The following is a 17,482-nucleotide window of genomic DNA, read 5'->3' on the forward strand; positions in this document are numbered from 1 at the left end:
ATCTGACGGAAGCGTTGCCTCCTGCTGACTCGAGGCGTCGCTGATGGTGTAGACAATTGTGGTGGACACACAAAACTTTGCCACATTTGGGCCATAGTGGTCTTGCCTTGTGCTGCGGCACTGCCTCTGCTCCCTCTTTGTGCAGAGTTTCCTCCACTGCCTCGACGCACAGAGCTGCTTTGTAAAGCACTTGCAACAATGCTGTCGGGTGGAATGGAAAACATTATGGACTGCACCAGTGACTCTTCGTACTCCCGCATTTTACGCTCCCGGTTCAACGTTGGTATGAGCCTTTGTACGCTGTCCCGGTAGCGAGGATCTAGGAGGGTGTACACCCAATAATCAGCCGAGACGAGAATGTGGGCGATGCGGCGGTCGTTTCTCAGGCACTGCAGCATGAAATCAACCATGTGCTGCAGACTCCCAACTGCCAAAGAACCGCTGTCCCCTGTTTGAGGCGTGACCTCGACCTGCTCTGCATCACCCCACCCTCGCTGTACATACTGAGTAGAGGTTTGTGTACCTCCCTCCTCTGGAGAGATGTCTTCCTCCTCCATCGACTCCTCCTCATCCTCCTCACAAAGTGTCCCCTGCCTAGGCCTTTGTGAGGAAACACGTAGCGCAGACTGTCCAGAAGCAGATGGCATTTGGGACTCCTCATCCTCCACCTCTTCTGAAACCTCATCCCTTAGTGCTTGCAGTGTTTGTTGAAGCAGGCAGATAAGGGGGACAGTCATGCTGACTAGTGCATCATCTGCACTCGCCATCCGCGTGGATTCATCGAAGGCACGCAAAACGAGGCAGATGTCCTTCATAGAGGCCCACTCAATGGTGCTGAAGTGTGAACGGCGCACAGTGCGACTTGTTTGCGCCTGATGCAGCTGGTACTCCATGACTGCTGCCTGCTGCTCACACAACCGCTCCAACATATGTAACGTTGAATTCCACCGGGTGGGTAGGTCACATATGATGCGATGTTCTGGAAGGCCAAATCGTCGCTGCAGAGCAGCGAGGCGCGATCTTGCCGTGCTGGAACGTCGCAAGTGAGCGCACTCTATGCGGACCTTGTGCAACAGTGCATCAAGATCCGGATAGTCCCTCAGAAAGCTCTGCACGACCAAGTTAAGAACATGTGCCAGACATGGGATGTGTGTGAGGTTGCCTAGGCCAAGAGCTGCCACCAGATTTCGGCCATTGTCACACACTACCAAGCCCGGCTGGAGATTCGCTGGCCCAAACCACACATCGCTCTCCAGCTTGATAGCATTCCAGAGCTCCTGCGCTGTGTGGCTTCGATTCCCCAAAGAAATTAATTTGAGTACAGCCTGTTGACGTTTGGCCACGGCTGTGCTCATATCGGTCGTAACAGGCTCCTGCTCTGCTGTTTCTGAGGAACTTGAGTAGGAGGAGGAGTCTATGTGTACAGACTGGAGTCCTGCAATCCGTGGCGTTGGAAGAACACGTACAGCGCCACTCTCCAGATCCGTACCCGGCTCCACAACATTGACCCAGTGGGCAGTGAGGGAAAGGTATCGTCCCTGTCCATGGTTACTGGTCCACGCATCGGTGGTCAGGTGGACCTTGCTACTAACGGCGTTTAGTAGCGCATGTTTTATTTTGCCCTCAACATGTTTCTGCAGGGCAGGGACGGCTCGCCTGCTGAAATAAAAGCGGCTGGGCACGTTGTATTGGGGGACTGCCAATGCCATTAAGTCCCGGAAGGTGTCAGTGTCCACCAGCCTGAATGACAGCATTTCAACTGCCAGAAGTTTGGCAATGCCAGCATTCAGAGACTGTGCTCGGGGATGGTTTGCCGAGTAAGGGCGCCTTTTATCCCATGCCTGTGCTACCGATGGCTGTGATGGATGGGAACGTGCTGTTATGGGTGGAATCTGACAGGGTCTCCGGACAACAGTGGCAGAGGTTCTTCCTTGGCGATCCTGTGAGGAAGCCGAACCAGCAGTGTGTGAGCTGGAGGAAGAGGGCCCAACACGAACTGAAGAGGTGGTAGGTGGTGCTGTACGTTGGCCTACGTCTTGAGGGTGTCTATGCAACTCCAACTCGTGCTTGGTGCGCACATGTTTCCACATATTTGTGGTATTGAGGTTGCTGACATTTCTCCCTCTTTTGACTCTCTGATGACACAGCTTGCATTTGACAAAGCAAATGTCATCTGCAACTGTGTCAAAAAAGGACCACGCACTGCAACTCTTGTGAGCGCCCGGTTTGCCTTTGGAAGGAGGAATGCTCCTAACGGGTGCCGAAGTGGAGGGTACAGGCAACCAAGTCTTCCCCCTCCCTCTGCCTCCTGTTTTGGCCGGTAGGGGAATCTCTTCCTCCGAGCTGCTCCCACCACCTTCCTGTTGCTCACGCCATGATGGGTCAAGGACCTCATCATCTTCCCTCCCCTCTTCAAACAGCTGCTTCTCCGGGGTTGTCTCACCAGCACCGTACGCACCAGAAAGTGGCAACTGAGTCTCGTCATCATCTGATGCGTACTGAGGTGTGCTGACCATAGGCACTGGCCCACTCGCCTCTTCAGATTCAGAGGGACAAAGAAGTTGCGCATCACTGCATACTCCCTCTTCTTCACATTCAGGAATGCTGCTTGGCTGGCCCCCTCTTTCCAAGCCAACAGATTCCGAGAACAGAAGTAGAGATTGTGATGGCTCCTGTCCATGTCTCTCTGACTGCCTGGGCACTTTGGCAGGTGGTGAAGAGACAGATGGTTGCTCTTCGGTGCTCTGACCCTGAGAGGATGCGGAAGTAATTGAAGTCGATGCGTTAGCTGCCATCCATCCGACAACGGCTTCAATTTGTTCCTCCCGCAGCAGTGGGGTACGTTGAGGTCCTACAAAGCTGCGCATAAAGGACTGTTGCCTGCTAAAACTGGGGGATGCTGATCCACTGGTGCCCGCAGCAGGCCCAGAATCCCCACGTCCTCTACCTGTAGAATCCCCACGTCCTCTCCCTGCAGAATCCCCACGTCCTCTCCCTGCTGAAACTCCACGCCCACGCCCACGCCCCCGCGCCTTACTCCCTGCCTTCTTCATCTTGCAAGACTGCTTAAGATAGGCAAAAAAGGACAAAGGGGGGCCTTAGTGTGCTTATTCCTGAACAGCTGGTTACAGGTACAAGAAACACTAATTTTATGAAGTGTGTGTGTGTGGACTAGACTTTAATAGGAGCTGATGTGGCCTACACAAGTTCAAAATGTAGTGTTTGGTGAACTTTTTATGTGGTTTCTTTGTTTGAAACAAACTCAAAGTATGAGAACAAAGAATTGAAACTGATAGTATCACCAACTTTTTGGAGCTATTACAATGCAGGCAGGTAACCTACAATGCAAAAGATGAGGCTCCAAAAAAATTGGGTAATACTAATCTGGCTGCGCCGGCAGGGCACAAGCCAGAAAAAAAGGCTCCTCTATCTACTCCTATATAGTGTTTGCAACCAACCAATGTTGATGGATACGGATGGATGCACACTAATAGGAGAAGAAAAAATGAGCTGCACTCAGAGACAAATATGTGTGAGGCAGTGACGCACGTTGAGCGTCCTACAACCAGACGTAGCTGCAGGACACTCTACTCAGTGTGAGCTGCACTCACACACAGTCAGAGACCTCTCAGACAGCCGTCAACAGTGCAGCTAAGTGGGCACTGGCACTGACAGGCTGCAGAAAGGCTCCGCTGTGTACTCCTATATAGTGTTTGCAACCACCGTAGATGGAGACGGATGGATGCACACTAATAGAAGAAAAAATGAGCTGCACTCAAATAAAAATATGTGTGAGGCAGTGACGCACGCTGAGCGTCCTACAGCCAGACGTAGCTGCAGGACACACTACTCAGCATGAGCTGCACTCACACACAGTCAGAGACCTCTCAGACAGCCGTGAACAGTGCAGCAAAGTGGACACTAGCACTGAAAGGCTGCAGAAAGGCTCCGCTGTCTACTACTAGTGTTTGCAACCAACGTATATGGATACGGATGGAAGCACACTAGATTGAAATTATTTAAAAAATGCAGCTCAAAAAATAAAAGATGTATGAGGCAGCAGTGATCACACTGGGTGGCCTACAGCCTGACGTGGCTGCAGGACCCACTCCACAGCGTGAGCTGCACTCACACAGCCCTTGCAGACAGCTGTGAAAACAGCGCTGCTAGGGAAAAGCAAGCTACAGTGGTGGTTTATGTAGCCTGGATAAAGCACAATATTGTTTTTAGAATCGCTATTTCTAACTGTCCCTCACAGTCTTCTACAGCAGCCTGTCCCTAACTGAATTCACAGCAGAGTGACCAGAAATGGCGGCTGCGGTGGCTTTTATAGTGCATCATGACATCATTTCGGCAGCCAATCACAGCCATGCCAATAGTTAACATGCCTACATGCCTAACAGGATGTGCCCACACTTCGGAGGATTCCCATTGGCTTAATCAAAGCAAGCAGGCTCATAGCATGATGGGAACTTCCTATTCCGATTCCGATCCCGGAATCCGATATGAAAAAAGTATCGGAATTAAGTATCGGAATTCCGATACCGCTGATATCGGCCGATACCCGATACTTGCGGTATCGGAATGCTCAACACTAGTCATAATCATTTTGTTGATGTCATAATCATTTGATGATGTCATAATCATTTTCTTGATGTCATAATCATTTGATGATGTCATAATCATTTGATGTCATAATCATTGGATGATGTCATAATCATTTTGTTGATATCATAATCATTTGATGATGTCATAATCATTTTGTTGATGTCATAATCATTTGATGATGCCATAATCATTTTATTGATGTCATAATCATTTGATGATGCCATAATCATTTTGTTGATGTCATAATCATTGGATGATGTCATAATCATTTTGTTGATGTCATAATCATTTGATGATGTCTTAATCATTGGATGATGTCATAATCATTTTGTTGATGTCTTAATCATTGGATGATGTCATAATCATTGGATGATGTCATAATCATTTGATGATGTCATAATCATTTTGTTGATGTCATAATCATTTTGTTGATGTCATAATGATTTGATGATGTCATAATCATTGGATGATGTCATAATCATTTCGTTGATGTCATAATCATTTGATGATGTCAAAATCATTTGATGTCATAATCATTGGATGATGTAATAATCTTTTTGTTGATGTCATAATGATTTGATGATGTCATAATCATTTTGTTGATGTCATAATGATTTGATGAAGTCATAATCATTGGATGATGTCATAATCATTGGATGATGTCATAATCATTTTGTTGATGTCATAATCATTTGATGATGTCAAAATCATTTGATGTCATAATCATTGGATGATGTAATAAACATTTTGTTGATGTCATAATCATTTGATGATGTCATAATCATTTTGTTGATGTCATAATGATTTGATGATGTCATAATCATTGGATGATGTCATAATCATTTGATGATGTCATAATCATTTGATGATGCAATAATCATTTGATGTCATAATCATTGGATGATGTCATAATCATTTGATGATGTCATAATCATTTTGTTGATGTCATAATCATTTGATGATGCCATAATCATTAGATGATGTCATAATCATTTGATAATGTCATAATCATTAGATGATGTCATAATCATTTGATGATGTCATAATCATTTTGTTGATGTCATAATCATTGGATGATGTCATAATCATTTTGTTGATGTCATAATCATTTGATGATGCCATAATCATTTTGTTGATGTCATAATCATTTGATGATGTCATAATCATTTGATGTCATAATCATTGGATGATGTCATAATCATTTTGTTGATGTCATAATCATTTGATGATGTCATAATCATTTGATGTCATAATCATTGGATGATGTCATAATCATTTGAAGATGTCATAATCATTTTGTTGATGTCATAATCATTTGATGATGTCATAATCATTTTGTTGATGTCATAATCATTTGATGATGTCATAATCATTTTGTTGATGTCATAATCATTTTGTTGATGTCATAATGATTTGATGATGTCATAATCATTGGATGATGTCATAATCATTGGATGAAGTCATAATCATTTTGTTGATGTCATAATCATTTGATGATGTCAAAATCATTTGATGTCATAATCATTGGATGATGTAATAATCATTTTGTTGATGTCATAATGATTTGATGAAGTCATAATCATTGGATGATGTCATAATCATTGGATGATGTCATAATCATTTTGTTGATGTCATAATCATTTGATGATGTCAAAATCATTTGATGTCATAATCATTGGATGATGTAATAAACATTTTGTTGATGTCATAATCATTTGATGAAGTCATAATCATTTTGTTGATGTCATAATCATTGGATGATGTCATAATCATTGGATGATGTCATAATCATTGGATGATGTCATAATCATTTGATGATGCAATAATCATTGGATGATGTCATAATCATTGGATGATGTCATAATCATTTGATGATGTCATAATCATTGGATGATGTCATAATCATTGGATGATGTCATAATCATTGGATGATGTCATAATCATTTTGTTGATGTCATAATCATTTGATGATGTCAAAATCATTTGATGTCATAATCATTTGATGATGTCATAATCATTTTGTTGATGTCATAATGATTTGATGAAGTCATAATCATTGGATGATGTCATAATCATTGGATGATGTCATAATCATTTTGTTGATGTCATAATCATTTGATGATGTCAAAATCATTTGATGTCATAATCATTGGATGATGTAATATTCATTTTGTTGATGTCATAATCATTTGATGATGTCATAATCATTGGATGATGTCATAATCATTGGATGATGTCATAATCATTGGATGATGCCATAATCATTTTGTTGATGTCATAATCATTTGATGATGTCATAATCATTTGATGTCATAATCATTGGATGATGTCATAATCATTTGATGATGTCATAATCATTTTGTTGATGTCATAATCATTTGATGATGTCATAATCATTTTGTTGATGTCATAATGATTTGATGATGTCATAATCATTGGATGATGTCATAATCATTTGATGATGTCATAATCATTTTGTTGATGTCATAATCATTTGATGATGTCATAATCATTTTGTTGATGTCATAATCATTTTGTTGATGTCATAATGATTTGATGATGTCATAATCATTGGATGATGTCATAATCATTGGATGATGTCATAATCATTTTGTTGATGTCATAATCATTTGATGATGTCATAATCATTTGATGTCATAATCATTGGATGATGTCATAATCATTTTGTTGATGTCATAATCATTTGATGATGTCATAATCATTTGATGTCATAATCATTGGATGATGTCATAATCATTTGAAGATGTCATAATCATTTTGTTGATGTCATAATCATTTGATGATGTCATAATCATTTTGTTGATGTCATAATCATTTGATGATGTCATAATCATTTTGTTGATGTCATAATCATTTTGTTGATGTCATAATGATTTGATGATGTCATAATCATTGGATGATGTCATAATCATTGGATGATGTCATAATCATTTTGTTGATGTCATAATCATTTGATGATGTCAAAATCATTTGATGTCATAATCATTGGATGATGTAATAATCATTTTGTTGATGTCATAATCATTTGATGATGTCATAATCATTTTGTTGATGTCATAATGATTTGATGAAGTAATAATCATTGGATGATGTCATAATCATTTTGTTGATGTCATAATCATTTGATGATGTCAAAATCATTTGATGTCATAATCATTGGATGATGTAATAATCATTTTGTTGATGTCATAATCATTTGATGATGTCATAATCATTTTGTTGATGTCATAATGATTTGATGATGTCATAATCATTGGATGATGTCATAATCATTGGATGATGTCATAATCATTTGATGATGTCATAATCATTTTGTTGATGTCATAATCATTTGATGATGTCATAATCACTTTGTTGATGTCATAATCATTTTGTTGATGTCATAATGATTTGATGATGTCATAATCATTGGATGATGTCATAATCATTGGATGATGTCATAATCATTTTGTTGATGTCATAATCATTTGATGATGTCATAATCATTAGATGATGTCATAATCATTCTGTTGATGTCATAATCATTTGATGATGTCATAATCATTAGATGATGTCATAATCATTTTGTTGATGTCATAATAATTTGATGATGTCATAATCATTAGATGATGTCATAATCATTTTGTTGATGTCATAATCATTTGATGATGTCATAATCATTTGATGTCATAATCATTGGATGATGTCATAATCATTTTGTTGATGTCATAATCATTTGATGATGTCATAATCATTAGATGATGTCATAATCATTTTGTTGATGTCATAATCATTTGATGATGTCACAATCATTAGATGATGTCATAATCATTTTGTTGATGTCATAATAATTTGATGATGTCATAATCATTTTGTTGATGTCATAATCATTGGATGATGTCATAATCATTGGATGATGTCATAATCATTTTGTTGATGTCATAATCATTTGATGATGTCATAATCATTTGATGTCATAATCATTGGATGATGTCATAATCATTTTGTTGATGTCATAATCATTTGATGATGTCATAATCATTTGATGTCATAATCATTGGATGATGTCATAATCATTTGAAGATGTCATGATCATTTTGTTGATGTCATAATCATTTGATGATGTCATAATCATTTTGTTGATGTCATAATCATTTAATGATGTCATAATCATTTTGTTGATGTCATAATGATTTGATGATGTCATAATCATTGGATGATGTCATAATCATTGGATGATGTCATAATCATTTTGTTGATGTCATAATCATTTGATGATGTCAAAATCATTTGATGTCATAATCATTGGATGATGTAATAATCATTTTGTTGATGTCATAATCATTTGATGATGTCATAATCATTTTGTTGATGTCATAATGATTTGATGATGTCATAATCATTGGATGATGTCATAATCATTGGATGATGTCATAATCATTTGATGATGTCATAATCATTTTGTTGATGTCATAATCATTTGATGATGTCATAATCATTTTGTTGATGTCATAATCATTTTGTTGATGTCATAATGATTTGATGATGTCATAATCATTGGATGATGTCATAATCATTGGATGATGTCATAATCATTTTGCTGATGTCATAATCATTTGATGATGTCATAATCATTAGATGATGTCATAATCATTTTGTTGATGTCATAATCATTTGATGATGTCATAATCATTAGATGATGTCATAATCATTTTGTTGATGTCATAATCATTTGATGATGTCATAATCATTAGATGATGTCATAATCATTTTTTTGATGTCATAATCATTTGATGATGTCATAATCATTTGATGTCATAATCATTGGATGATGTCATAATCATTTTGTTGATGTCATAATCATTAGATGATGTCATAATCATTTTGTTGATGTCATAATCATTTGATGATGTCATAATCATTAGATGATGTCATAATCATTTTGTTGATGTCATAATCATTTGATGATGTCATAATCATTTTGTTGATTTCATAATCATTTGATGATGTCATAATCATTTGATGTCATAATCATGGGATGATGTCATAATCATTTTGTTGATGTCATAATCATTTGATGATGTCATAATCATTTGATGTCATAATCATTGGATGATGTCATAATCATTGGATGATGTCATAATCATTTTGTTGATGTCATAATCATTTGATGATGTCAAAATCATTTGATGTCATAATCATTGGATGATGTAATAATCATTTTGTTGATGTCATAATCATTTGATGATGTCATAATAATTTGGTTGATGTCATAATGATTTGATGATGTCATAATCATTGGATGATGTCATAATCATTGGATGATGTCATAATCATTTTGTTGATGTCATAATCATTTGATGATGTCAAAATCATTTGATGTCATAATCATTGGATGATGTAATAATCATTTTGTTGATGTCATAATCATTTGATGATGTCATAATCATTTTGTTGATGTCATAATGATTTGATGATATTATAATCATTGGATGATGTCACAATCATTTTGTTGATGTCATAATCATTTGATGATGTCATAATCATTTTGTTGATGTCATAATCATTTTGTTGATGTCATAATGATTTGATGATGTCATAATCATTGGATGATGTCATAATCATTGGATGATGTCATAATCATTTTGTTGATGTCATAATCATTTGATGATGTCAAAATCATATGATGTCATAATCATTGGATGATGTCATAATCATTTTGTTGTTGTCATAATCATTTGATGATGTCATAATCATTTTGTTGATGTCATAATCATTTGATGATGTCATAATCATTTTGTTGATGTCATAATCATTTGATGATGTCATACACATTTTGTTGATGTCATAATCATTTTGTTGATGTCATAATCATTGGATGATGTCATAATCATTGGATGATGTCATAATCATTTTGTTGATGTCATAATCATTTGATGTTGTCAAAATCATTTGATGTCATAATCATTTGATGATGTCATAATCATTTTGTTGATGTCATAATCATTTGATGATGTCATAATCATTTTATTGATGTCATAATCATTTGATGATGTCATAATCATTTTGTTGATGTCATAATCATTTGATGATGTCATAATCATTTTGTCGATGTCATAATCATTTTGTTGATGTCATAATCATTGGATGATGTCATAATCATTGGATGATGTCATAATCATTTTGTTGATGTCATAATCATTTGATGATGTCAAAATCATTTGATGTCATAATCATTGGATGATGTAATAATCATTTTGTTGATGTCATAATCATTTGATGATGTCATAATAATTTGGTTGATGTCATAATGATTTGATGATGTCATAATCATTGGATGATGTCATAATCATTGGATGATGTCATAATCATTTTGTTGATGTCATAATCATTTGATGATGTCAAAATCATTTGATGTCATAATCATTGGATGATGTAATAATCATTTTGTTGATGTCATAATCATTTGATGATGTCATAATCATTTTGTTGATGTCATAATGATTTGATGATATTATAATCATTGGATGATGTCACAATCATTTTGTTGATGTCATAATCATTTGATGATGTCATAATCATTTTGTTGATGTCATAATCATTTTGTTGATGTCATAATGATTTGATGATGTCATAATCATTGGATGATGTCATAATCATTGGATGATGTCATAATCATTTTGTTGATGTCATAATCATTTGATGATGTCAAAATCATATGATGTCATAATCATTGGATGATGTCATAATCATTTTGTTGTTGTCATAATCATTTGATGATGTCATAATCATTTTGTTGATGTCATAATCATTTGATGATGTCATAATCATTTTGTTGATGTCATAATCATTTGATGATGTCATACTCATTTTGTTGATGTCATAATCATTTTGTTGATGTCATAATCATTGGATGATGTCATAATCATTGGATGATGTCATAATCATTTTGTTGATGTCATAATCATTTGATGTTGTCAAAATCATTTGATGTCATAATCATTTGATGATGTCATAATCATTTTGTTGATGTCATAATCATTTGATGATGTCATAATCATTTTATTGATGTCATAATCATTTGATGATGTCATAATCATTTTGTTGATGTCATAATCATTTGATGATGTCATAATCATTTTGTCGATGTCATAATCATTTTGTTGATGTCATAATCATTGGATGATGTCATAATCATTGGATGATGTCATAATCATTTTGTTGATGTCATAATCATTTGATGATGTCAAAATCATTTGATGTCATAATAATTGGATGATGTAATAATCATTTTGTTGATGTCATAATCATTTGATGATGTCATAATCATTTTGTTGATGTCATAATGATTTGATGATGTTATAATCATTGGATGATGTCATAATCATTTTATTGATGTCATAATCATTTTGTTGATGTCATAATCATTTTGTTGATGTCATAATGATTTGATGATGTCATAATCATTGGATGATGTCATAATCATTGGATGATGTCATAATCATTTTGTTGATGTCATAATCATTTGATGATGCAATATTCATTTGATGTCATAATCATTTTGTTGATGTCATAATCATTTGATGATGTCATAATCATTTTGTTGATGTCATAATCATTTGATGATGTCATAATCATTTTGTTGATGTCATAATCATTTGATGATGTCAAAATCATTTGATGTCATAATCATTGGATGATGTAATAAACATTTTGTTGATGTCATAATCATTTGATGATGTCATAATCATTTTGTTGATGTCATAATGATTTGATGATGTCATAATCATTGGATGATGTCATAATCATTGGATGATGTCATAATCATTTGATGATGCAATAATCATTTGATGTCATAATCATTGGATGATGTCATAATCATTTGATGATGTCATAATCATTTTGTTGATGTCATAATCATTTGATGATGTCATAATCATTTTGTTGATGTCATAATCATTTGATGATGTCAAAATCATTTTGTTGATGTCATAATCATTTGATGATGTCATAATCATTTTGTTGATGTCATAATCATTTTATTGATGTCATAATCATTGGATGATGTCATAATCATTAGATGATGTCATAATCATTTGATAATGTCATAATCATTAGATGATGTCATAATCATTTTGTTGATGTCATAATCATTTGATGATGTCATAATCATTTGATGTCATAATCATTGGATGATGTCATAATCATTTTGTTGATGTCATAATCATTTGATGATGTCATAATCATTTGATGTCATAATCATTGGATGATGTCATAATCATTTTGTTGATGTCATAATCATTAGATGATGTCATAATCATTAGATGATGTTATAATCATTTTGTTGATGTCATAATCATTTGATGATGTCATAATCATTTTGTTGATGTCATAATCATTGGATGATGTCATAATCATTTTGTTGATGTCATAATCATTTGATGATGCCATAATCATTTTGTTGATGTCATAATCATTTGATGATGTCATAATCATTTGATGTCATAATCATTGGATGATGTCATAATCATTTTGTTGATGTCATAATCATTTGATGATGTCATAATCATTTGATGTCATAATCATTGGATGGTGTCATAATCATTTGAAGATGTCATAATCATTTTGTTGATGTCATAATCATTTGATGTTGTCATAATCATTTTGTTGATGTCATAATCATTTGATGATGTCATAATCATTTTGTTGATGTCATAATCATTTTGTTGATGTCATAATGATTTGATGATGTCATAATCATTGGATGATGTCATAATCATTGGATGATGTCATAATCATTTTGTTGATGTCATAATCATTTGATTATGTCATAATCATTAGATGATGTCATAATCATTTTGTTGATGTCATAATCATTTGATGATGTCATAATCATTAGATGATGTCATAATCATTTTGTTGATGTCATAATCATCTGATGATGTCATAATCATTAGATGATGTCATAATCATTTTGTTGATGTCATAATCATTTGATGATGTCATAATCATTTGATGTCATAATCATTGGATGATGTCATAATCATTTTGTTGATGTCATAATCATTTGATGATGTCATAATCATTAGATGATGTCATAATCATTTTGTTGATGTCATAATCATTTGATGATGTCATAATCATTAGATGATGTCATAATCATTTTGATGATGTCATAATCATTTGATGATGTCATAATCATTTTGTTGATTTCATAATCATTTGATGATGTCATAATCATTTGATGTCATAATCATGGGATGATGTCATAATCATTTTGTTGATGTCATAATCATTTGATGATGTCATAATCATTAGATGATGTCATAATCATTTTGTTTATGTCATAATGATTTGATGATGTCATAATCATTGGATGATGTCATAATCATTGGATGATGTCATCATCATTTTGTTGATGTCATAATCATTTGATGATGTCATAATCATTTGATGTCATAATCATTGGATGATGTCATAATCATTGGATGATGTCATAATCATTTTGTTGATGTCATAATCATTTGATGATGTCATAATCATTTGATGTCATAATCATTTGATGTCATAATCATTGGATGATGTCATAATCATTTTGTTGATGTCATAATCATTTGATGATGTCAAAATCATTTGATGTCATAAACATTGGATGATGTAATAATCATTTTGTTGATGTCATAATCATTTGGTGATGTCATAATCATTTTGTTGATGTCATATTGATTTGATGATGTCATAATCATTGGATGATGTCATAATCATTGGATGATGTCATAATCATTTTGTTGATGTCATAATCATTTGATGATGTCAAAATTATTTGATGTCATAATCATTGGATGATGTCATAATCATTTTGTTAATGTCATAATCATTTGATGATGTCATAATCATTTTGTTGATGTCATAATCATTTTGTTCATGTCATAATGATTTGATCATGTCATAATCATTGGAAGATATCATAATCATTGGATGATGTCATAATCATTTTGTTGATGTCATAATCATTTGATGTCATAATCTTTGGATGATGTCATAATCATTTTGTTGATGTCTTAATCATTTGATGATGTCATAATCATTTTCTTGATGTCATAATCATTTGATGATGTCATAATCATTTGATGTCATAATCATTGGATGATGTCATAATCATTTTGTTGATATCATAATCATTTGATGATGTCATAATCATTTTGTTGATGTCATAATCATTTGATGATGCCATAATCATTTTATTGATGTCATAATCATTTGATGATGCCATAATCATTTTGTTGATGTCATAATCATTGGATGATGTCATAATCATTTTGTTGATGTCATATTCATTTGATGATGTCTTAATCATTGGATGATGTCATAATCATTTTGTTGATGTCATAATCATTTGATGATGTCATAATCATTAGATGTTGTCATAATCATTTTGTTGATGTCATAATCATTTTGTTGATGTCATAATCATTGGATGATGTCATAATCATTGGATGATGACATAATCATTTTGTTGATGTCATAATCATTTGATTATGTCATAATCATTAGATGATGTCATAATCATTTTGTTGATGTCATAATCATTTGATGATGTCATAATCATTAGATGATGTCATAATCATTTTGTTGATGTCATAATCATTTGATGATGTCATAATCATTTTGTTGATGTCATAATCATTGGATGATGTCATAATCATTGGATGATGTCATAATCATTTTGTTGATATCATAATCATTTGATGATGTCAAAATCATTTGATGTCATAATCATTTGATGATGTCATAATCATTTTGTTGATGTCATAATCATTTTGTTGATGTCATGATCATTTTGTTGATGTCATAATGATTTGATGATGTCATAATCATTGGAAGATGTCATAATCATTGGATGATGTCATAATCATTTTGTTGATGTCATAATCATTTGATAATGCAATAATCATTTGATGTCATAATCATTTTGTTGATGTCATAATCATTTGATGATGTCATAATCATTTTGTTGATGTCATAATCATTTGATGATGTCATAATCATTTTGTTGATGTCATAATGATTTGATAATGTCATAATCATTGGATGATGTCATAATCATTTGATGATGCAATAATCATTTGATGTCATAATCATTGGATGATGTCATAATCATTTGATGATGTCATAATCATTTTGTTGATGTCATAATCATTTGATGATGTCATAATCATTTTGTTGATGTCATAATCATTTGATGATGTCATAATCATTTTGTTGATGTCATAATCATTTGATGATGTCATAATCATTTTGTTGATGTCATAATCATTTTGTTGATGTCATAATCATTGGATGATGTCATAATCATTAGATGATGTCATAATCATTTGATGTCATAATCATTGGATGATGTCATAATCATTTTGTTGATGTCATAATCATTTGATGATGTCATAATCATTTGATGTCATAATCATTGGATGATGTCATAATCATTTTGTTGATGTCATAATCATTAGATGATGTCATAATCATTAGATGATGTTATAATCATTTTGTTGATGTCATAATCATTTGATGATGTCATAATCATTTGATGATGTCATAATCATTAGATGATGTCATAATCATTTTGTTGATGTCATAATCGTTTGATGATGTCATAATCATTTGATGTCATAATCATGGGATGATGTCATAATCATTTTGTTGATGTCATAATCATTTGATGATGTCATAATCATTAGATGATGTCATAATCATTTTGTTGATGTCATGATCATTTTGTTGATGTCATAATGATTTGATGATGTCATAATCATTGGATGATGTCATAATCATTGGATGATGTCATAATCATTTTGTTGATGTCATAATCATTTGATAATGCAATAATCATTTGATGTCATAATCATTTTGTTGATGTCATAATCATTTGATGATGTCATAATCATTTTGTTGATGTCATAATCATTTTGTTGATGTCATGATCATTTTGTTGATGTCATAATGATTTGATGATGTCATAATCATTGGATGATGTCATAATCATTGGATGATGTCATAATCATTTTGTTGATGTCATAATCATTTGATAATGCAATAATCATTTGATGTCATAATCATTTTGTTGATGTCATAATCATTTGATGATGTCATAATCATTTTGTTGATGTCATAATCATTTGATGATGTCATAATCATTTTGTTGATGTCATAATGATTTGATAATGTCATAATCATTGGATGATGTCATAATCATTTGATGATGCAATAATCATTTGATGTCATAATCATTGGATGATGTCATAATCATTTGATGATGTCATAATCATTTTGTTGATGTCATAATCATTTGATGATGTCATAATCATTTTGTTGATGTCATAATCATTTGATGATGTCATAATCATTTTGTTGATGTCATAATCATTTGATGATGTCATAATCATTTTGTTGATGTCATAATCATTTTGTTGATGTCATAATCATTGGATGATGTCATAATCATTAGATGATGTCATAATCATTTGATGTCATAATCATTGGATGATGTCATAATCATTTTGTTGATGTCATAATCATTTGATGATGTCATAATCATTTGATGTCATAATCATTGGATGATGTCATAATCATTTTGTTGATGTCATAATCATTAGATGATGTCATAATCATTAGATGATGTTATAATCATTTTGTTGATGTCATAATCATTTGATGATGTCATAATCATTTGATGATGTCATAATCATTAGATGATGTCATAATCATTTTGTTGATGTCATAATCGTTTGATGATGTCATAATCATTTGATGTCATAATCATGGGATGATGTCATAATCATTTTGTTGATGTCATAATCATTTGATGATGTCATAATCA

The sequence above is a fragment of the Dendrobates tinctorius genome, unplaced genomic scaffold, assembly GCF_039654945.1.
Source record: "Dendrobates tinctorius isolate UK_male_01 unplaced genomic scaffold, ASM3965494v1 ptg000019l, whole genome shotgun sequence".
Taxonomy (NCBI): domain Eukaryota; kingdom Metazoa; phylum Chordata; class Amphibia; order Anura; family Dendrobatidae; genus Dendrobates; species Dendrobates tinctorius.